At 45.5% G+C, this 24,303-nt stretch overlaps 1 long non-coding RNA gene across 1 annotated transcript; it reads left to right on the forward strand.

The window, feature by feature from the left end:
* Positions 1-270: 270 nt before the first annotated feature.
* On the forward strand, positions 271-24,285 carry LOC137480798 (uncharacterized). The gene is made up of 2 exons (XR_011003091.1): positions 271-997; positions 23,868-24,285. It is a non-coding gene; the product is annotated as an uncharacterized lncRNA (long non-coding RNA).
* Positions 24,286-24,303: the final 18 nt, after the last annotated feature.

Here is a 24,303-nt window from a genome sequence, read left to right on the forward strand (position 1 = left end):
TAGTACTGGTTGTACTTATTCTACGGTGGGTTTGTTTATCTGATGTGTTTTAGAGGACAGAAAGTTGGCTTCAGTGGCTCTAAAAGTTGAATGTTTTACACCTGATGGATCTACATCTCCTCGTAGCCCAGGTGAGAGCTCTGGGCAGAGGAAACTGGCCTCTGTACCTCATCCCTGGGTGTGCTCAGCAGCACCTCTGGAGATCCATTCTGGGGCTGCATCACTTCTGAAAACACACAACCATGAGACCTGGGAAAGGGGAGAGGGAAGAAGAGGAGCCTCTGCCCACACTTTTCTGTGTGTGCAACTGTACAGGGGCTGCAAGTCACGGGTAAATTCTCTTTTAATTGTCACTTTCCAGGTCACCTCTGTGCTAGGAGGGGCCCTTTGGGAAGGATGCTCTATCTGTCCTTTCATGCACAAATGAATAGATGAGGGATTTTTGCAAGGATATGATATGGCCAAGTACAAAGCATCAGATGAAAACCTTAATTTTACTTCAGCCCTGAAACACTCAGACAAACACAAATGCTGAAATGAGGACACGGACCATTATTAAAAAGCATTTGAATACAGAAAATATTGTTTTCTGCTGTCTCCTAAGCTGAATTATTGGACTGATCCTGCAAGCTTTGCTGGTTTTTCTGTGCCATGGATAGGCAGCTAAACCAAAATGACCTGTAGCAATGTGGAATGGCTGAGACTGTTGGCTGCTGCCATTTGCACTGCAAACTTACTTTTCATCTTTTTTAGTTTTTGAATGGATATTAGCAATTTGATTTCCCTCCTCCCCCAGCTCTCCTCTCATACAAAAACACGGAGCTGACTGGCTTTGCTCCTCCCAATGCTCTCCATATATTCACCCCAAGCCCAGTTATCATGGGACTGTTCCTGCATACAACCATTCAGTTGAAGCTTTCAAAACCTTGTCACCTGCAAGATTTTCCAGAAAATGAAAAGCTGGTGTGCAACTGGAGACTCCAGACATAAAATACAAGTAGGCTTAATGGATGGATTTTATTTTGAGCTCATTGAAATATTTTAAAATTCCTATTTCTGACAAGGTTTCAAATGGAAGTCACTTTCCCACCTTCTCCTCAGTCTCCTCTCCAACGCCATGGTTTTTAGTGTTATTAACATGTAAATTAAGCTCATTTATATAAAGTAACATCTTGACAGGTTGACAAGTGTTCTATGTGGCATGAGTTTGGACTGAGAGGCGTTTCTGTTTCCACAATCTCTATTATTCCCTGGAATGGAAACACAGCTATGTGCAGTGCTGCCTTTTTCCCAGCCTGGAAATGGAACTCGAGTCAATTTTGGTCCACAAAAGCACCGCTCACCCCTTCCAGGGATGAGTACATCTTTATAGGTTTTAGGAAATTAGTATAATTATAAAAAGCACCAATTAGGAGGACAGTGGTTATGCAATTCCCCCTGAGGTCAAGCCTCTTCTCTGGAGCCTCCTCTCAGGACTGGCTGTACTTTGTCCATGAGATGTATCTCGAGGAGTTGTTCTCAGCCGTGGTTCCCAGGAAGAACCAAGACAGGATAGGGACCTTGTACCCCCCTGGGCTTGGAGCTCTGGAATTTGTTTTGTCTTTCTGCCTGGGGAAAGGCCATGGAAAAGCACTGGGAAAACCAGCCACTAGTACAATAGACTCCAGAGCTACAAATATATGTGGGAAGAATCCAGAGAACATAGGAAAGAAAAAAGGCGAAAACCAAATGCAGCAGCAGCAGTGGTTGGGTTGCTTATGCTGCCTTTTAGCCCCTGTTCCCTTGGCACTGAGCAGCTGGGACACTGTGCTGGGTGCAGCCAGCAGTGGCTGTGCAGGGTCACCCCAGGTGCTATAAAAGCCACCAGAGGATCTGCTCTGTTGCTGCTGCTGGAATCATGTTTGGACCTGTGTGTTGCATAGCAACCCTAAATTATGAGAAGAACCCTCAATAGGCTATTAATGCTACTTATGCATAAATACACTCTGTTTTGCTCATTTATTAATTGTTTTTACGCTGTTTCTCAACAAAGTGAAGGCTTTCATCTTCCTGAACAGTGAAACTCAATCTGTTTCCAGAAGGCTGGTGGCTCCTGCCCAGTGGCACAGCAGCTGTACCTGATCTTTTCTAGGGCAAATTCCTTGTGTTTCATTATCAGCAGGACTTTCACTTGTTGCATTCTCACTGCTGACCAGCCTTAACTCCCACTTGTGAAATGGGTTTCCTGGTAAGCATTAGGAGAGGCTGTGTTTCAGGTGTGGGAGTTTCCTGTGTGAATCCTCATTCCCAGAAAGAAAGCACTTACAGCTTGTCTGTCTTCACTTCTTCCAGGAAAAATCATCCCTGAAAGCAAGAGATGTATTTTGCCTTTTTCTCCTACACTTTGAAAACTGTCAGTACTAATTTAATTAGTTGATGCATAATCACAGGTTATAATTTCCAAGTCTAATGTATTATAATATTGTTTGTACTGATTTGATGATTAAAGGCCTTGTCAGAGACTTTGTTTCTTTTCAAAAAGAAAAGGTATTTATCAACCTTAAAAAAAAAAAACAAAACAAAGTCTTTGTTGTTATGCAAATGAGACATACCAGATTAGGGAGGTTTATTTTACCTGAACAGGTACTTATGATTATTTTCTGTATTCTTGCTGTCATTGTCTGCAGAGCCCTTGACTTGCTCTGCAAGATGAATTCTTGCCAGCCCAGCTCTGTCATGCAGCCTGTGGTTCTGCCCCGCCTTGCCCGTGCCCATGTCCACTCCCACCCTCTTCTGCTTTACCTGGAGCCCCATCCATCCCCAGGAGGGCTCTCCCTGGCTCAGTGGGGTCTCTCAGAGCTTCTGCAGCATGACCCCCTTTAGCACAGAGTGTTTCTGAGGGGTGCTCCCCATGCACTGGTCCAGCTGGGGGGTCCCAGTGTGCTCAGTGCAGGCACAGGGGACTGTGGGACACACCGCCCGTGGGTCAGCGTGTGCCTGGATGTAAATCAGTGTGTCCAGGGACAAAAGGCCAGTTTGGAGGCAGAGGGAGCCCCTTGATGATGCAGGAAGTGTTGGTGGGTGTGCCTGGCAGAGAGGTCCTGTCATGCCTGAGCTGATGGGCCCTCCCCAGCTGCCTTTCTCAGGGACCACAGCACCACCAGCCCCATTTTACCAAAGCCCACTGTATTTCTCCAATCTCCTAACAAGAAGGAACATCTTCACTTTGCATCATAGCTGGACTGAAGATCCAGCCATATGGAATGGGAGTAAGCAGCACAGAATAGGAGGCCTCTCTGCTCTAAGCAGGATACTGTGTAAACCCTTCTGTTTTGGGGGGATCTGTTTTATTTTACATATGGTGTTCTTCTCCAAGAGATGTCCATGGCTGCAGGCTGTGTGCCTGTTCCCTGAAAAAGCAATATTTTTCTCCACCTTCCTGCTGGAGCCTTCATTGTCAGTTTTCTGCCACTGGGTGAATGACCGTGTGTGTCTGTCACCAATTCCATAGTCTGTTATTTAAATTACAAAGCTCATTCTTTGCATCAGCTTATGCACAGCAAGTTAGCAATCTATGCATAAAGTCCCAGCAGGCAGTGATTTTCTCCTAAGGAAGGCAGAAGGAAAGGCAGCCCACTGGATTGACAGAAATATCACTGAACTCAGATTTGCTCCTGCAACAATTTGGTTTTCTTTCGAAGAAAGTTGGCATTAACACGGTTGCAACTGAGCATAGGTGAGCACGGTGTTGGAAATTAGGCTGCCAACACAATTACAATGTGGTGTAAAAAACCCCCAGTGTTGTCAGCTTGTTTATGACCTCAGTAAAGAGAAACTCCAGACCTGAAAAACTATGCTAATTCTGCTTTGATTTACAGCAATGATAACCAGCAATGTGCTGCCAGAGCTGCCTGATGCGTGTGCCCAAGGAACCTGCATGGGTCTCATGGGGCTTTCTGCAATGTTTTTCCTTAATGGTTCATTAAGATTTGGGTTCTAGTTATCATAACTCCCACTTTGGGTATCTCCCCCAGCCGTGGGTAGTGTGAGCTCACTGACTCATCAGTACTAGTGAATGTGGGTGTGATCCAGGGTAAGTTGGCAAAAAATTATTATTTTCTTTAACTGCAAGCCATAGCAGGGCTGTTCTCACCTTAGCTTGGGCAGTGGCCAGGCAGGGAGGCAGAGGAGATTGTTGTAGCCCATTTCTCCTCTGTGGTGTGGTTTCTGCAGGACACTGCCAGCAGACAAGTTTAGGCTGTGCTGGCCTTTCCTCAAAGCCTCGAGCTGCTCTGAGACCTGCCCCACCAACACGCCTGGGAGTGTGGTGGAGACACCAAGAGCACCTCCACTCCTCCAGAGGGGCTGAGCCTCCTGGATCTTGGAGCTTTCTGTGGATAGAAAGGCTCTTTCCAGAGCAATTGCTATTTACACTTTCAATTGTTAAAAAGGAGTTACAATTCAAAACTGACTGAGTCCTCCCAGACCTTTTCTAGGTGTCCTCCCAAGAGAGAGTTTTGAGGTGTGGCTGGTTAAGCTGTCTGGGACTGAGACATGTCTTTTATGTCTGTACATAAGCACACGAGTGCTGCATGGGCAGAGAGGTGCCCTGGAGGCCCTGAGCTGTCCCCGGGAGCTCCAGGGAAGGCAGCCCAGGGCTCCTGCACGGACTGGGCTGGGGTCCAGCGAGTCAGGCACCCCAGCAGTGTCACCTCCTCAGGGCACCCTGGCAAGCCTCCCCTGCATTCTTGCCCTGTGCTGAATTTGCAGTGCTGCCCTAACCACAGCTCATGGTCACTTGCCTCTCCAGGGTTCAGCTATGTTTGCTCTTGCTCAAATAAATCGGAGGAAGCAGCTCCTGGCCTGGAGATCCCCCAGTGCCCCCAGATGGGGAGCACTGTGCCCTGGCCAGGCTGGTGCAGCGGGGCCCACTCACCCCCTCCACACCCGGGGAGTTCTGAGCACGTGGACAAGACCCCCATAATATGTTGTGAGTAATTTCAACCCCTGGAACAGTTTCTGGACCCCTGGTAATGGTCTGTCTCCTTGCAGCAGAATGATTTGGGAAAGGCTGCCCTTCACTCTCAGGCTTTCAAATGACCTTTTTTTTCCTTCTGACAGAAGGATAAAATAACAGAAATTAGTGTGATAACTTTTGTTGTTTGGGGGTTTATGATGCAATATATATTGGCTGGTGTGAAATTTCCCCTTGCTGGGTGTAGCTCCTGTGTGCTTTGCCAAGCAGCCTCTGAGCCATGGTGTTACAAAGGCACATCTTAATCTAACGAGTTTAAGCACAAACAGTTATTATTTCTAAAGGAATACATGCTATTAAGTGCTATTAAACTTCTATAGATATTATTATAACATTGGATGAAAAGCACTGGAAAAGGCTGAACTCTCACCTGCAAAGAGGCACATAATGCAAATCAACAGAGCTGCATTTCTTTACCACTTCACTGGCTCACAAACATGCAGCTTGTAGGAGTCCTTCAGGATAGCCCCCCCTTGACAACCCTGTTTTATTTCCAAACACCACTAAAGGAACAGTTTTTTCCCTCAAGGTAACTGCATAACTTCCTTCTGTTTCACACTAAAAAGCACCATTCACATCAGTGGACTACAGAGCATGTTTAGATATCTCTTACCCTTCACTAATGATGTTCAGTAGATCAATCAGGGGGAGAGTAATTTATTTTTTTTCTTCCTTATAGAGGATCTTGATCTTTCTCTGAGGGGAATGACCTTGACTTGATAATGCAGCTAAACTGGGAAAGCTGTTTTGCTATTCAAACTGAATTTAGACTAGCTAAATAAATAGCAGGCAAAAGAACAAATCTTTTCCCTTAAATAAATGTAAGATATTAAGACCTGGCTTTGCAATGATTATAGTCTAATACACAGCTTGCTGAGAGGCGGTATTTTGCCCGTGTCTCTAACCCTGAATTTTCGATTCATCTCTGTGGAAATGCTTCCTTTTTACTATACATTTTGTGCATACAAAGAAGAATTTAAAACTTATATGGTGTGGTCAATCAGAGATACCTAACTGGCACTTTGGAAAACATGAATTGTGCTTTTTTTTTTTTGTTGTTAATACAAACACAAAACAAGTCAGTGGCACCACATTAATCATTCAAGCCGATTGGAAATTCTCCAAGCACCAGCTGAGTTAAAAAAAAAAACCCAACAACTAAACAAAAACCCCACACACTTTGATAAGAGCCAACTGGGAATGAGAATCTTTTTTCCCTCTAAGTTTCAAAAAGAACAACAACAAAAAAACAATTCGAAGAATTGGCAAGCAAACAAATTGAACTATCATGGCCGGTTGTAAGGGCCATGCTTTGGCTCTGGAGAAACAATTCATAAATATTCATTAGCCTGGGGAAACATGAAAAACAGGATTAGACTTGTTCGTGGGAGTTCATCTTTAGGGTCAATGCTAGGGTGAAAGAGCCAAGACAGGCAAATTGCAGTTTTATAACGTATTTCCCGGGACAGACAAGATCTGTAGTCTTCTCTCTTAAAAACAAAAGAAAAAAACAACCTCAAAAGACAGCAAAAAAGCCTTTCCACTTCCTTACACAGCAGAGCTGCTGGCTCAGCTCAGGCACACCCGGAGTGCTCCCCAAGCGCCGTGGGACAGCGCTGGCTCTGGCTCTGTGGCCCCGGGGGCTCTGTGTGGGCTGTCCCCACGTGCTGGCCTGTCCCCACCGGCCATGGCACTGCTGCCACGCTCTCTTTGACACTTGTGAGGTTGCCTTATCCCATATTCGTTGCTGGCATGAGAGATGCTCCCAGGGCTCAGTGCCTGCGGTGTGCTGTAGCTCTGTACAGAATTCAGGGTTTCACTGAAGGAAAATATCCCACGGTTCCGAAGCTGCCAGGGTCGCCCCTGAAGTCCTTCCACACGAAGTCAGTGCACAGCAGAGAGCTGACGAGCTCAAAAGGCAGATAGGATGGGAAGAGCCCACAGTGCTTCCAGGAGCCACCCCCAGCCTGCTGGGGGAATAGAAAGCTGTGACCTCTGGCAAGAGGGCCAGGAGCACGAAGATGTCCATATGCCACCTGTGCCAGCCAGAGGCTGAGATGAAGAGAAGCGAGTCTCAGGGAAATGCAGCCAGGTCCAGATGACCACCCCGTACTGCAGCACTTGGAGCCTCTGCCTTCCTCTGCTTCCAGGGAAAAGGCTGTTCTTCTGTTTGCTCCTGCATGCCTTGGTTGCCTGTTTGGAAGGTGACATTGGTATTGCCTGTTGCCAAATGTGTGTGTAATTCCTTAGCAATTGCTCTCCACTGCCAGGATGGATGGCTGTGTGCTGCCATGAGGCACACACTGGAATTAGTGGCACCCCTGTGGAATCTGAGTGAGCCCTTGTGCTCACAGGAAAGGAAAAATAAAGCATGACAAGAAACAATGAAAAATCAGCCCCTCCACTTTTCCCTCCATTGCAGCATGGAAAGTTAATTGTGTTTTAATGCCTCTAAAGTGAATGGGTACGGGATTTTAGAGACTTTATCCCTCATCTGTTCAGCAGAGAGACACAATTTGTGATTTCTACACTTAGAATCTTGCAATCCTGCAATCGTATCAGGTCTGCATGTCAGGGTTTTGGTAGCAGGGGGTACAAGGCTGGCTTCTGTGAGAAACAGCCAGAAGCTTCCCCAGTGTCTGATAGAGCCAAGTCAGATCTGCCACTGGCCAAGGCTGAGCCCATCAGTGGTGGTGAAGGGTGGCAGTGCCTCTGGGATAACAAGTTTAAAAAGGGCAGAAAACCCCAAACCCCTGCACTATTGCAGCTGGAGTGAGAGGGGAGCATCTGTGGGAGAAAGCTCTGCAGGCAGCAAGGCTGGGGAAGAAGGAGGGGGAGGAGATGCTCCAGGCACCAGAGCAGCGATTCCCAAGCTCCAGATACCCAGCCTAACAGCCACCAAGCACAACCCGAGGAAATTTCATCTTGTCCTGTTGGTTTTTACTTGAGAGAAGAAATGAACCCCTACCTGGTTACAGCCTTCTTTCAGAGAGGGATAAAATCTCCCCTAAGCCTCTTCTCATGGCTAAAAACCCCCAGTTCCCTCAGTTGCTCCTCATCAGACTTGTGCTCCAGACCCTTATATTGCACAGGAATATGATCCTTAAAACTGGTAGATGGGACAAGATGTTGGAGCAGTAGTTGGAATTGCAAAACACCTCACAAAGTGTGGCTGAGGAAGTACAGTCTAAGAGTCTTGCCAGAAATTGCACCAGTTGACAAATAGGGCAATAGGATGAAGCTGAATTTAGGAAAACAGTAGCTATTAATATTTTCTGCTTTGCTATAAGTAAAAAAACCATGGAAGTAAATTGCTTAGTCTGCAGGATCCAGCTGTTAAATAGCAGCTTTCCCAGTTCCAGTGGGAAATGCTTTGCCGTGTGGTACTTGGGATACTGTAATATTGCCTTGAATTTTTGTTCTCTTCTATATCTGCAGAGTCATTTCCTCCATCTTGCAGTTACTTCTGTCATCTCTTGTGCCTTTTAATATTCCACAGTAACTCTCAGCAGAAGCACCAGAGGCTGAGGGGAAATTGGGCATTCTCCACCAGAGCCTCTTTGTGCAGGGTTTTCTGTTTGCTGATTACTATCTTGAACAAGCAGAATCCTGACAAATAAAGGGGGGAAGGGGCTGCTCCCGTTGAGCTTTTGTACCTTTTCCAGGTTGTTTTCCTCTGCTTGCTGGGTTACAGAGATACAATCACAAAGCTTTAATACTCTTGCTTTGGGGTGAGGGATTTCTAGCTCTGCAAGGTGGATTTCACTGAGCTTGATGATGTGGGAAGGCAGAGGCTGCAGGACAGGCTGTGCAGGGCTGCAGCTCTTCCCCATTATGATTAGAGCTCATCACCTGCTGAGTGAGGATAACGCTGTAAGGAGTGACCAGCCACAGAATGGCAATGCAAAACAACCCACTGCACTTTTACTAGAGAGGATTTAAAAAGCTCCTCTGCAGTGGGTCATCCTGAGTCTGGGTTTTATCCCAGTCCAGGTGTCTCACAGGTGTTTGGGTACAGAAGTCAGGGAAACAGCATCCCAACCCAGCCTGATGGGAGCTGCTGGTTTTGAAGGGCGTACAGCTGCTGTTTTCCCTTCATGCATGGTCAGGCATTCCCAGTTACAAACAGGGAGTCTGAGCCTCATCCCTCCCTGCTCTGTGCTTGCTTTAGTCTCTTGCTGTTTTCTTTTTCTTGCCCTGCATTGATACTTCCTTCACACTTCTGCTGGTCCTCCATCACCAGCAGCCAGGGCATTGCAACTGTCTATATTTTAACTTAAAGTGAGTGGCATCTTTTCTCCTGGCAACAAGCTGCTTTGCTTTCTTTCCCTCTCCCTCAATAAAAAGTGACAAGTGCTCCTTCACAGAGCATTGCAATCAAAGGAGCTGTTCACAGAGAGCTGTCAGTAAGTTGTGCACTCTCTGCAAACTGTTTCACTGTGGGACTGCTCAAATGGAGTTCACATCCTTCCCATTTCTCTCCCTCGTGTGACAGTGCCTTGCACCCTTTCTGATGATATCAGAGCTTATCTCATCTTGGCTTATCTGAATAATCAGCTCTGGGTTTTTGAAAGCATCTCAGAGGGATTTTTTGTGGCTCTGCAAAGCTCTCCAATGTGGTAGATGCAGCTGAGAGCTGCACAGAGGGCTCTGCTCCCTCTTCTGACACCAGCAGCCTGCTAATTGCTGGGTCAATGTATAAGGACGTTTCAGATGCACTGATGTGCATCTTCAACAGTGGTTCAGGCAATCACAGACACTCTTTGGATGGAGGGTCTCATCTTGCTGAGTGCCAGCACTGCCTAGCAGCAAGGGAGCCTCTCACCAACGCTGCAAATCAATAATGTCTCTAGTTCTCCTCCAAATTCCCTGGAGCCTGGGAGTTTACCTCTCCCATCTTCATCTCCAGCAGTGTTCCTCACCACTGATGGGCATCTGTTACCCACTGTCTCAGTGCCAAGCTCTTGCCAGTGTGCATGGAAGGCATCTTGGTTGAAAATGCTGCTGTTCCTGGCCACAAGCTGCTGAGGATCTGTGTCACCCAGGGCAGCCCCAGTCTCAAAGGGAGAGTTTGTCAGGCTAATTTTGGGCTTTGCAGCGTAGCAGTGGATTCGGCAGAGACCATTGCTGGTGGATATGGCTGTGCCCCTTTGCTCACCACAGTGGATATGGGCAGGGCACAGGTGGGGCATAAGCTTGACATTAAATGCATGAGTGAATCCACTCAGGGTAAGCTGCCTTTTGAAACCTGGCCTTCAGTCAGGAAGGGGAAGGACTGCCACAACTGTGTGTGCTGGCACAAACCAATTCCTGGTGTGGAGATGTTGGCAGGGGAGTTTGGCACTACTGCTGATGGAGCAATGCAAGGACAGTTCAGGGAGAGTTCAGGGATGGCTTTTTGACTCATGCTTAAATCTGAGTCCAGCTAATTCCCACTAAATTTAATTTTAATTTGTTTGGACCAAGTGCATTTTAAGATGAGATTTAGAGTTCAAAGCTAGTCACAAAGACTCCCACCTTTATATGAGCAGCCATTTCATTTTGGTCTGTGTTCCTAGAGATGATCCAATACTTGCACTGGAATCCAGCATTCCTAGGAAGGCATTGCTCTCAATATTTCTTTGTTTTGTTTTGTTTTCTTATTGAAATAGTTTAATCCCAGTTGGCAACTAAGAACCACACAATCTCTAGTTCACTCCCTGCCCTCCCAAGTGCAATGGGGAGGAGACCTGGAAAAAAGGTGAAACTCATGTGTTGAGATAAGAACAGTTTAATAATGTAAATAACTTTAACGGCAATATCAACAATATTAACAAGAACAACATGATGATGTTGTTGTTGTTATGAAAATAGAGTGGAATAAAAACCAGGATGATTTTATTCCAAGTGATTCAAAGGACAATCTCTCACCACCCACAGATGGATGCTCAGCCTGTTCCCAAGCAGCAATCAGTGGCTCTCCCCAGTTAATACAGTGAGCATAGGGAACATCCCCTTGGCCAGGTCAGGACAGCTGTCCCAGGCATGCCCCTCCCAGCTCCTCAGGCAGCTGCTCAGTGCCAGGGCATGGGACACTGAAAAGTCCCTGACTCACAGTAAGCACTGCTTGGCCACAGTTAAACATTAGTGTGTTATTGGTGTTACTCTCCTCCAAAATCCAAACCACAGCCCCGTTCCAGCTACTGAGAAGAAAATTGACTTTATACCAGCTGAAACCAGGACAAATATGTTTCAGTGAGTTATTACCTTAATTGTTAGATTTTTAAAATATGCTAATTTAAATGAATATTGCTTTATCGAGCATAGATGTACATTGGTATGAGCAGTAGGAAGCTCAGAAAACTACTTTGCAAGGATTCTCCTTCTGCTGCTGTGCTAATGAAACTGAAACACTCTTCCTTGCAGTGGTCTGTGCAAGATAGCTGGACTTTTTACATTTTGTAATTAGTTTCTAGATGATTATCTATTAATATTTCATGCTTGATTCCATGCCAATGTCTGCTTTTGGCCAAGGTCTCTTTTGACCATCTTATTTTGCATATTAGTACTAAGCTTCTGAAGAAAACACTGCCCTTGCTGAAATCTGGGAGACTGCACTTGCTGAGCAGACTGGGGTAGCAATTTGGGAACTTCAATAATTACTCCTTCGTTCCCAAAAGTCTGCTTATACAGCACATAAATGTGAACTAACCTTTAGGAATCCTCTGCAGCTCTGACACCTAATATCAAACTTACACTTTGCAACAGGACAGAGAATGTATAATTTATGAGCTAGTGAAGTATCTTTAATTAAAACAGTATTTTCTAAATTTTGACTGAATTTAATTCTAATCTAACAGAAAGAAGCAATCCGAGTCCAGCTGAGGTTTCCCTTAAATACCACCCTTGTTATCTGGGAGACTTTGAATCAAGTAAGATAGATGGTTTTAATTTCCATGTTCTCAGTGTAACACTTGGGGTCAATGTTTGCATACTTATCATAGGCAGTTTACTACTGACAACCACTGTAATTGTTCAACTTTTCCTTGGTGAAGACCTGATTGACTATTATGCACTGTATTTATTTTGTCTCACACTAAAATATAGATGATTGATTATTCCATTATTCTATTGACCAAGGCTGTAACAAGGTGTGACAAATATGTGCCATTACAGTCCATAACCAGCTGTGGAAGGTGGTGCAGTCAGGTAGGAGAATTTTAATGCACACGAATCTCTGGAAAGCCTTAGAAAACTTTCAGGACACTGTATTTAAGAGATGTTACCTGAATTAATGGTCTTCATTTCTGCTAGGTACTTGCTAAGGATGAAAAAAGAAAATAAAAGGTCCTGATGTGAAAAGCTTAAAATATGATTCAGAGTCCATGGGAGTCAAGGGAAATTCTTCCAATGAGTTGCTGGGCTTTGGCAGGGTCCTGAGGGTAATCCTTCTGTTTACTTCACTGAGAGTTGTGTCAGCCCTGAAAAAAATCTCCATTTGTTAACGGCATTAAAATGTGCAGAGGAAGAAATGTCTTCTGTCACTGATGTAGCACATTAACGTGAATTATATGCACATATCAAGGGGAAAGAGAAAAATCCTGTATTTTAAAGCTCTTTATCTGCAATTTGGTATTTGAAATGCATAATTTAATTATCTTTGGACTTCTTTGTTCCCTCTTAAAATAAATAGTATTTAATTTTCCTTTTAAATATCATGCATTGATGGACACAGAACTGGGGATTGTGGCAACAAAATGGTGTTGAACCAGCCACTGGAAATTAGTACTAATAAACAATGCATTTGCTACCAGTCTGTCATATTAATTAGTCTTCAGAATGTGTCGGTGCTTTTAATTTGTATTTAACATTGCCTGAGCTTACTGCCAATTAAATACTATGTTGTTATCAACTCAACTCACACGTGATTACATTGGATTAATGTGGTTCTTTTCTTTGATCCACTATAATTAAAAATCAGAGTTGTGATTTTAAACAAGTGTAAAAATACAATTAGTTTGTATATGCAGCTGTCTTTTTATTCTAATATACTTTAACAGCATTCACCTCCAATTAACAGCTGTGGAAACCCTGGGCCTTGTTTAGCACTCAGAGGAGACTGTAGCCTTTTGGAAGTGCTGGAAGAAGCCCCACGAGTGTCCCTATCCTCACCCTCTGTCCAGATGTTTTGGATGATATTTTGGAGTGAGACCTGTGACTCTTCAGCCCCCCAAATCCTCCATGAGAACTTGTCAGATGCAAGCTGAAAGAAAATACTGTCTTAAAATTGCATACTGTTTCCCTTGAAGGCTGATGGCTGCTCCATGCCTAAACCCTGGGGAGGCTCTCATGGCTGGGAGCACCGCAGGGGGATGTGCTGTGCATCCTCCTTGTCCTGTCCCCCAGCAGCTACAGAGCCCAGGGGCTCTGTAGACATAGGCTGGTGTAAAATGGGCCACTGTGACTGTTGAGAGCATGTGAACACCTGTGTGACAGCCCCAGAATAACCAGTCGACCCAGTCTTGACTTTGGAGGCTCCGGTGTTTCACTGAGCTCGATTTTGGGACCTGCCACCCAGCAGGGGTAAGGAACAGACAAAATGCCACCACTCAAAGCAGAAGGATGCTGTTTCCCATCACTTCCCACTTCTCTGCTGCTGACAGACAGGGCTCACCCAGCGGAAAGGCTGGAGGAGGCTGCTCTTCTGCTGGAGCAGATAGAAGTAATTAGTCAAATCACTGCGGCGCAGAGAGGGAAGCTGGCCCATCTCGTCTGCGCCACAAATGGCTCATTGCATAACAACTTCAGCAGAGGGGTATTATTTTCCCTCTTCTACTTCAAGCAGGGAAACAGAGAGATGAGCTTTCCAAAAGGCCATCAAGGCTTTTGTTTGAGAGATTTGCCTTCCAGGTCTCCTAGGACCACTGAGAAAGTCATGACCTGAATAAATGTCATCAGCAATCTCTCTGGGAGGCACAGAGACCAAGAGCATTTCTGCCCTCTGAAGGAGCGTAGCCATGACCTGGTGAGCAGCTGGCAGATAGCTGGTGACTTGTTATCCACCAGACTGATAGACCCATTTATACCACTACACCCCAGTGGTGCTGGATCCTGTGGGAATAAGGCAGCCACCCCCTTGTCCATACCACCAGTGTGGGGAGTGCACAGCAAGGGCATGCAGCCCTGCAAAAGCACTGCTGGCTGGAAGAACATTTTCCCAGCAAGCAGAGACAAAGAGAGACTTGCTCTCTTGCTTTTTGCCTCACTTCCCAGGCAGTGGAGAGCAGTCAGTGCTGTGCCTGCTGAAACTTGCTCAGTTCAGCTGTCTTGCCCCATGCTGTGGTCCATCAGCTGCCACTGCAAAGGGCAGAGTCCTGCAAGAGTTTGCCTGTCCTGCCATTCTCAAAGCTCCCCCCGTGCCCTCCCTCACCTATTCTCAAAGCAGAGGAGCAGTAACTAAGCCAAGAATAAAGGCTGAGTAAGTGGAAGGTAGTGAAACATGAGCCACGCCTTGCTGGCCCCTCGGTAAGTAACGCAGTGTTATGCTGAGGTAGTGCTCTTTGTGCACATATTGTGTAGTGTTCCAGTGAGATGAAACCTCAAGCTCCTGATTCAGCTGATATTTCTGGCAAATTGTTGACCTATTGCAGTTTATTCAGGATTTTTCTTGTCCTGGTAGAGTGGCTCTAACAGTGACGGATTTGTCATTCTGTTTCTAACAAATATGCAGCTTTTATGACTCTGAAATTTGTACCTTGAAGCATCCTGGATTATAATTGCTTCTGTGCTCCACAGTAACACTCTGTGTTTATAGGCAAGGAAAATAATTAATTTAACATTAATTAATAAGATTTAATATACCCAGTGCTAGCGTGTGTCATAGAATAACTCATAGGGACAATTTTAATTTCACCTGACGTTGATATTGATGGTTTCTCTCCTGGGCTGGAACCAGAGGATGGTGTGGCTGCACTCTGGGCAGTGAGAAGGGCAGCTCTGCTAACAAGAAGTGGCTGTGGGGAAAGGATTCAGGAGAGCCACTTGTCACCTGGAAAATTTTAAAGAAAGCAGCAAAATGGCCCTTCTTTCAGTTCACCTTGGGAAGGAACAACTGCAGAAGCAGTCTCCTTGCCTGGGTGTGATGCAGTGGGCTTGATGGATTAAATGCTGCTCTTTTGGAATTTTTCCTGCTTTATTGTAGCATAAGCAAAAGGACATTTCTTATGTCACTTCAAAGAGAAGATGTGTCAAATCATAGAGCACCAGGCTGGAAGTGACCTCAAGTATCACCTGGTCCAACATTTCTCGGCATCAGTAGTGTCAGACAAGATGGTCCACCACTCTGTCCTGCTGAATCTTAGAAGTGTCCAATGTCAAGGAATCCACCACTTCCCTGGGGAGATTATTCCACTTGCTGATTGCTCCTACTGTGAAAATTTTTCTTGTGTCTAGTTGGAATCTTCCCAGAAGTAATTTGTAGCCATTATCCCTCCCTTTTCCCTGTGACTCCTGTGAAAAGGGAGTCTCTGTCTTCTTTGTAGCCACCCTCTAAATAGTGGAGCATGGCTATAACGGCCTTCCCTAAGGCTTGTTTGCTCAAGGCTGAGCAGACCCAGCTCTCTCAGCCTCTCCTCACATGGCAGCCCTTCCCAGTCCTTGGCTCACCTTTGCAGCCTTTCTCTGGTCTCTCTGTGCCTGTTCACATCCTTTTTATGTCACAGGCCCAGAATTGAGCACGGTATTCCAGGTGTGGGCCAGCTAGTGCTGGGTAAAGTGGGGCAATGACTGCTTTATCTCTGCTGCTGATGGCCTTGGTGATGCCACCCAGCACACTGCAGTGTCCCTTTGCTGCAGCCATGCACTGTTCACTCACACTGAGCTCGTAATGCAGTGACAAACCAAATGCTGCCTTGCGCTTTGCCACCTGTTAAACCCAGCAAGAGGCTCTGCTCAAACCCCTTCTCTGAGAGCTGCTAAAAGGCTTTTATTAGCAGTGAGATGCAGCCTGCGGGGACCTGTCACAGTGATGTTTCCCTGACAGAGGTCAGAGATCAAACAAACTTCCTCAGTGATCTACATCCAAGTTGTCTTTCATATCCTTTCAATATCCTTTGGCCCCACATTTCATATCACATTAAGGTTTTTCCAAAATACTCTTTAAGATGAAACTCAGGCTGGAGCTTGTACCAGCCTAGAGGTGTGCCCTGGCAGGTGCACACTATTTTGGGGTGTTTTCCCAGAAGTCAGGCAGCGCATCCTTGGCTGCCATGGGCTGGATCTCCAGTGCAGCTCAGCCTGCATGAGTGAGGATGCTGCAGACAGCTGAGGTCTTGGGAACTGCTGATGAAACCAACTGCTCTGCCAGCAAACTATCCTGGGTCCCCCACTGGCTGTGTAATTAAAATGGGGACTGTATGGGTGTGAAGTTAATGCTGTATACATAATGTATCTGTCCCAAGGTAAATCTTCACATCTGTTCTCTGTAAAAGTGTAAGTGCAGGATATAATTGAGTGAGTGAGAAATAGTTTGAGTGGAAAGCAGTGCTGTCCACCAGCAGTTCAACCAGACCTCTCTGCAGAAAGCAGTGAGTCTAATCAGCCAGAGCTAGAGCTGGCATTAAACCAGGCTGGAGGCACTCCTGGTTAAAAACATTCATGGCTTAGTTTTTAAATTTCTTCCACTTTATTTTGTCATTGAGGACAAAGAGAAACTTCAGCCTGTAAATGCCACTGGTTCCTCATTTCACACTGATGTTCCCAGGGACAGCAGAACTGCCTGTAAAGTGTCTGTCACCAAATGAAAACTGGGAAAAAAAATCTTCCAGGTTTCTGCACGCCCCTGTCACTCCTAAATAAATTGTTACTTAACCCTTGCCTGCCCACCTCCCTCTGCTGCTGGAGCTGAAGATGGTGACAAACTTTCCTCAACAACCGCTGCTCTTCTGGGTGTGGGAGAGCTGCTGCAGCTCAGGGAGAGCTGCTAAAGACAGTGAAAAGAGGGGGAAATACCTGTCCTGGCATTTTAAGGCTGGAAGTGTCTGCAAGTGCATTTGTGGAGTCAGGAAGACTCACCCAAAAGATTTTCAGCTGTAGACAAAATCTGAACTACCGACCCAGGCTTTTCTTCACACTTCACCTACCTTTTTTTTTTTTTTTCCTAAATGTCAGTTTGCTTGTCAGCCTCTAGCTGGGGTTTTCATGTTATTCCATCACTTATTTCAGTAGGATCCCTTTGCTAGAGGAGAGAAATGTCACGGCATGACAGCTCCTCTGTCCCAGCTGCACGTGGGAGTGGACGCCTCTGGCAGTGGCCAGCACACGGCACCTGGACAGACAGACAGACAGCACAGCTCCTGATGGGGGCAGCAGGAACAGAGACGTGTAAGGGCACCTGTCACACCCAAAGGCAGCAGCCCGTGGATTTAAAAGTAAGATGTGCAAATTTGGTGGCTGCACCTGGGTGGTTTCTCCTGGCACAAAGTGGGAGGACACCAGATGCATCCTGGCCTCTTTTTCTCCCCCTCCATCACACCCCAGCACTGACTCCTCAATACTTTGAGATGCGTGGAAATATTAGGTAATTTAATGGTTTATAGTATATGTATATCTAATCATATTTATTGCTTATAATAATTTAATGTAGTATATTTATATATGCATATAAATATATATATCCACATATAGCCCTCTAAAAGACCTTTGTATGCTTATGTTTATATGAAACACTTAATACATATATAAATAATATAATATAATATAATATAATATAATATAATATAATATAATATAATAAATATATATGTGTATACATATATTTAGAAAGATGTTATACATGCATATGCATGTGTATATCTATAAAGACCTTTTAAAATGTCTTTTTATGTATATATACAACCACTATATATATATGCACATAAATATACATTTATGTACACATTTTAAACATTAAAAAAATGGAGTTTAGAAATGTAAATATCTTTGTATATAAATGCCTGAAAACATTTTATATCTATATATCATCTATATCTAGTGAATATAAGCATTTTGCAGAGGCTGTGGCTCTGGTACTTGGCTCAGCTGAGCTCAGCAGTGCCCATCTCACCTGCCCAGAAGGTCTGGGGGAAGTTCCCATCTCTGTGAGCTGCTGCTGCTGCTGCCCACCCTGTTCAGGGAACTGTCACTAAGTGTCCAAAAGAGCCTTGGCTGAGCTTGTGCCTGAGCATTTGTATTTGTTTCTCTGTCCCTCGATGCCACTCTATAAACAATGAGATTTCAACTCCCCCTCAGAGCATTTCCTGGCATCTGTCTGTGTTTAGACCTGACAAACAGGGAGTATGCTGCAGTCTGTCCTGTGGGAGGTGCACAGGTGTGCACACACCCAGGGCTTGCTGTCTTGCCACTGTTAATTTTCCCTCTTGTTTTCCTGACAGTCAGTGTCCCAGCCTTGTCCAAAAGTGACTCTGGAGAGTGGCTGAGGACAGGGCAGGGCCAGCAGAGGTGGCTGGGCCTTTGGGGAGGAGACCCAGAGGTAAAAAGGGATGTTTTTCTTCTCAGCTGCTGGATTTGACTAGAAATCTTGTGTTTAGTGTCTGTAGCACAGATACTGATGGTTTGTTTATCATCTGCAGCCTGGTTTACCTCAGGAGAGGCTTGGATTCAGTGTTCCCTTCTGGTTACAAGACCCGGGGGCTTGCAAGTGCTGCAGGAGTAGACTGAGGATGGGGCAGTACCTGGAAAACACAGCTGGGGCACACACACCTGGGCAGCTCAAGGCAGTGCAACATTCTTGCCTACATGCAGCCAGCCAAAGCTGTTGATTTTATGCTCCCTGGAAAGACTTTTATTTTGGCCATTTTTTTGTTTATCTCTGGCTCAAAACTTATAAAGTGCTTGGCCACCCAAGGAGCTTTGCAACTCCATCTGCATTGTCACACAGCAGGCAGGTCCAGATCAGTTTAAAAGGAAAAATCTTCTAGGAAGGAACTGGAATCAGAATTGGATGAAAAATATGTTATTAAAAAGAACAAGAATTAGCAGAATCTAAGTGGAATAATGAAAGAAGCTTTGGCAATAAAGCAAGCTGTGTGAATAGGTCAGGAAGGGAATGATGAAGGGACGCTCGCTGAGATTTAGGCCTTGGAAAGACTAATTCAATTCAAAGACTATTCAAATGCACAACTTCTACAAACACAGGGCATGAGAAAGACCAGGGAGAGCAGACTGGAGGGAGAGCAGCTGGCTCAAAGCACAGGGCAGGAGTATATGAGCAGGCTATGCGGCCTCTTCCTCAAAGCGGGAAAAATACCTGGCTTTTGGGTGAGGAGGAAGATTTGGAGCACGGGCTAAAGGCAGCATGGGAAAGGGACTGAATGGAAAATTGGAGGTTAAGAAAGATGTGCAGAAATGAGATCCCAGACACATGAGCCCAACCTGAGCTAGGTTTTATAGATTCTGATCAACCAGCAGGAACTTGCAACAGGACATTTTTGGGGTACTTTATGTAAATAAAATATTTGCTAGGTTTATTGGGCACTTAAGGTGCAGGCTTGGGTTCCCAACAGCAGAGAGTGGGCAGTCTTTCTCCTGCAGTTTTCAAGGTGGGTGCTTGACGATCTTATAAGCTCAGGGGTGGGATTGTGTACAAGGAGCGTGTCCAATGTTGTGCAGGTATTTAAGAAGGGCTTGCCGAATGATCAGGGTCCAGTACTCAGAGCTTGGTCACATTTTTCTGAGAGAAAGACCATTTACAGAGACATGAAGGCAAATGGGATAAAATGAACATGATTTATCAAGCAAGATTAACCTGAAATCCCTAACTGATCTTGTAGATAAAGGAAATCCAACAGTTCCCCTCCTTCAGGATTTCAGTGAATCCCCTGCTTTTGTGCTCTGAATATCTAACAGTGTAAGTTGTGCTGGAGAAGATGGGGATTAATTAAATAACTCAGAAATAGGTGAGGAATTGGCTAATAGGGCCCAGTAGTGGTTAGAGAGCTTTTTCAAGGACTGGGCTGCAGCTGACATTGATCATTCTCTATCTGCATTAGAGGCCTCAGCAGAGGAACAGGGGCATTTGCTGAGGGAATCTGGTGGAGCCGATGGCAAACACTCAAGGAGCTTTGGGATATTTCAGTGAAAGGACCTGGAAGACCATGAACACACTGGAGGTCAAAACCAACTGGTACAACATGGTAAGAGGCACTCTACTGTCCCCCAAAGCCCCATGGCAAGAGGGAGCACGCTCAGTTTATCTCACGTGGTGCACCAAGGCTCTGAATTTCCTTGTGCCCTGCTCCATACCTGTGCCTGGAGTCTTTTGCAACTGTGTGTTGGATGCTGTCAGATGCAGAAAGTTGTGACATAATCAAGCAATGCTGGTGGTATCACTCCTGGTTCAGCACCCCCTTGTTCACAGCTACCAGGGAAACCTGTCACAACCACGCTCTGGTTTTCTTGCTGTACTTCTCCCTGCTGTCACCCATCTCTCTGCATGCCTGATTTCTGACTGATGTAAATACACACCCCCTTCTTTGGCATAATTGAATACTAATTCCTTAATATCTGTTATTTTCCACTGTATCTCCGTTTACCTGCTATCTGTCTTAAGAGTGCCAACAATTGCTATCCCTGTTTGACTGCTGTGTGTATATAATTAGAACAGTTGGCTCAGGTAATTTCTTTTTTCTTCCTTCAGTTCCATCTCTGTTTTCCTCTAGTCTGCCTTTTGGGGTTTTTCTTCATTTCTGGCTTTTTGGAGGAAGTTTTCAAAGCAGGGTGTGTGGCTTTTAACTCTTCCACCCATTGGATTAGAGGCCACCAGCTGCTAAACCCTCTAAAACCTCTGAGTTTGTTAAACTCTCCTGAGCAGCCAACTCCTCTCCTTCTCCATTTTTTGTCCCCAAGGCTCTAAGTGGAACTTTGTAAATGATGTTTCTGCAAGTGAATTGCCTGGTTGAAGAAATTGCCTGGCTGGTTTTATTCCCCCACAGTTGTCAAGCATCTGCTGGTGTCCTGCTCACCCCCAGTGTGCCCAGGGAAAGGACATGCCAGGACCTGAATCTGGCCAGCCCATCACCTCCAAGCCATGCTTGCATCAACAACAGGGAAAGGAAAACACTCAGTGGCTGAGAGATTCATGTGGAGACACAAAGCAAACCCACACTGGAGAAATTCCCATTCTCTTCTCTCCCCATGTCAGAATTTGTCTTGAAAGATTTTCTTTCACAGGGAAGTACCTGTTTAATTACAGCTATTGCAAAGACAGTTAATAGCTGATGAACACAGCAGTATATTTTAATTGAATATATTGAGCACGCTGAACAAAAAGCACAGCTCTTGACCTTTCTCATGAGTGAAATGTTAGAACAAGCTTCTCTACATTCTGAGCCCATGGAGAGCATGGAGGGGACCACCCACTGCTGTTAATGGAGCCACCCATGTAAATCCCTTTATGACAGCTCAACAATGGGCTGCTGAACGTGCAATTAGTTTCATTTGATACAGTTATTGTTCATGCTGGAGGGTAAAAAAGAGGGAGGGATGCTCTGGTTAAAGCAGAATGACCCAGGTTGCTGGCTCTGGCCACTCCAGCCTCAGCCATCCCATAATAACACTTTTGTTAATGTCTGGAAGACTTTGGGTGATTTAATGCTGGTGGCTACAGTTTGTCATTGCAACGGGACAGATCTGTGAACTAACCACCCTCTCCTGCCCTCCAGGATCAGGACAAGTCAAAGCCAGATTTATTAAGGATGCCAGGATGCCAGGAGCTGTTGCCCCAGCGCCCAGCTGGGTGCAGGAGCTGCAGAGATATGGGACCCACACCCCTCCCTGTCCCCTCACCCCAGCCAGCTTCCGTTTTTATTGATTTCTAAGCTTGTGATTAAAGTGTGCTCGTGCTGTACTTTCCTGAATTGGCACTTGGGTCCTTACTCCAGCAAAAACTGGCATTGATCCGTGCTGGAGCACAGGCTGAGTAAGCCCTCAGGGACAAGCTGTATATTTGCAGCGTGGTGCTCTTCAGACACATGACAATTTCAGAACAATTTAGTAACATTAAAACAGCATTACCAGTGTGTCTTTAACTTGACATAAATAGAAACCTTGACTTGTCTACAGTGGTTTGATATTCCAAGCTAGACAAGAAAATTTAGTCCTGGCTTGCAAGCCATTTTATCACCAAAAAGAAATTTTGTAGGTTAGGTAAGTCAAGAGCTTATTCTTGCAAAACTTCAGCCTGTGTCTGTGAGCTGCAGTGAAACTGCATCTAATATTCAAGTGCAGGAAAAAAAGGAAAGGCTCTTTTTAAGGCTCATTAGTGATGGCAAAAAGATACAAAAAGACCAACGCCATTTTACACTTGTAAAAATACCCCTTAGTGGATTCATATTTTTTAATCTTCAGTACAAAAGCTCCATAACTAAGGCATAAGTTTGCAATGACTAGCTAACCTTTTTTTTTTCTATAGCCTCTGGCATTAAAACTCTCAGTAAAAAGACACTTTACAGCTAGTTCGGGCAGTTCATTTTCTGTCAGTCAATTCTTAGGCTGGAAGTATAAAGGCAGCAATATGACAAGATTTCTATTTTAATATCTTTACTCTTGATAAGATAATCCTAGAGGAATGGTGGTGATCAAATATTTACAGGCAGTGCTCACTGACACAGTCTATTGTAAAATTAAATACATAAAATTATGTGGGGATAATGTTAATGTTGTGATAGAAGGACAAAAGGCAGCGTGCTCAAAATGAAGGTTGACTCTTCTTAATATATCCTCTGAGGCAGGACCGGTGCTGCTGGCACAGGGAACAGAAGAGCTGCTTTCATTTCACATTTTGTGACCTTTCTCCGCTTTTCAGGAGCTTGTTTGCTATTTAAACACATTTGCTTACTTAATGATCTTGATTTTTAAGTATGTATTTGTGTGTGTGTGCTAGGTGTCTCTCTGAGATGCACTGCATGGTTAATGAGGCCTGGCAGAGAGCAGATTTTGCACTGAGCCACCCCCTTGGGAGCCCAGGTTTGGTCCCAGCCCAGGTTTGGGCTGTTCTGCAAGGGGCTGTGCAGAGCAGAGGGCACAGACTGGGGGCACAGTGGGGTCTTTGCCCACTCACTACATCAGTCAGGGCGAGCAGGTACCTCTGGGGAGCTCTTCCTATTGCCCTGCAGACAGGCACCTGCCCCAGGACAGGTGGAAGTGCCCAAATTCCTGCTTTTATTGACCATGAGACTGAGCAAATGCACTCAGGGAGAAACCTTTGCAAATACATTTTTTTTAATCTTCCCCTTCTCTCTCTGCATTCTTGGTGGGACATGAGGTGACCTGAAGACCCCGTCCCTGACTCAGCTGTCCCTGAGGAACACTGGCAGCACAACACACCAAGGCCCTCTGCCACCACTCCTTAATGATGCTCTAGTGATGCTCAGCCAGAGCACAGGGAAAATGAAGTGCTGATTTAGGCTGAAAAGCCAGTGCTAGCTAATATGGGAAATTACTCCAGCAATCATCACTCTTTTCCTGTCACTATGGTGACAAAAGTAATGACAAAAGCCTGAGCAGAAAGATATGGTGACACAAGTAGAGAGGGACGGAGCAAATGCTTGGCAGCTGCAGCCAGGTCAAGGCAGATCCAGGAGGGCACAGGCAGTACAGGAAACCTGTGCTGGAGCCATTGCTCACTGATGGATGCAGGTGTGTCCCACAAGGGGTTTGCAGTGTGACACAAGTACTAAACCCATGTTGCACCTAGTCACAGTCAATGCAGCTACCACAGACCTAAAAGATATAATAATCTCAGTCATACAAGGCTTTCATGCCACAGCTTTAATCCCAATGCACTAACCATTGATTTTTGCACCACCCTCCTCTGCAGGACTTGTTTGCCACCTGCCCTAAGGGGGTCCGTAGCCTCCTCCCCACAGTGTCAGCAGCTGAGCATCATCAGGGGACAAAGAGGAACTCTGCTCTTCCCAGCCAAAACAATGTTCACCTGGGACTTGGAAACAGGTGTCTAAGGTGAATGGGAAAGCACAGGGGGGCATGCCTGGAGGCAGCCCAGGCTGTGAGGAGAGCTGGAGGGATTCTGGCTGCTCAGCCCCTGGTCTCTGCAGCACTGCTGGTCAGGTTTCCCTGAGGCCCTTCCAGCATTCCCCATCTCACCATGCACAGAGACAAGGTACCAGCTCCCAGATGCCCAAGCAGCAGGCTGCTATGCTGCTCAAGGAGAGAAGTCTATCTCAAGAATATCTTCTCAAGAAACTCCAAAGAAGAAACTGGGCAGTTGCAGCAAATTTGCAGGTCTAAGGATG

Source organism: Anomalospiza imberbis, chromosome 11 (genome assembly GCF_031753505.1).
Source record: "Anomalospiza imberbis isolate Cuckoo-Finch-1a 21T00152 chromosome 11, ASM3175350v1, whole genome shotgun sequence".
Classification (NCBI taxonomy): domain Eukaryota; kingdom Metazoa; phylum Chordata; class Aves; order Passeriformes; family Viduidae; genus Anomalospiza; species Anomalospiza imberbis.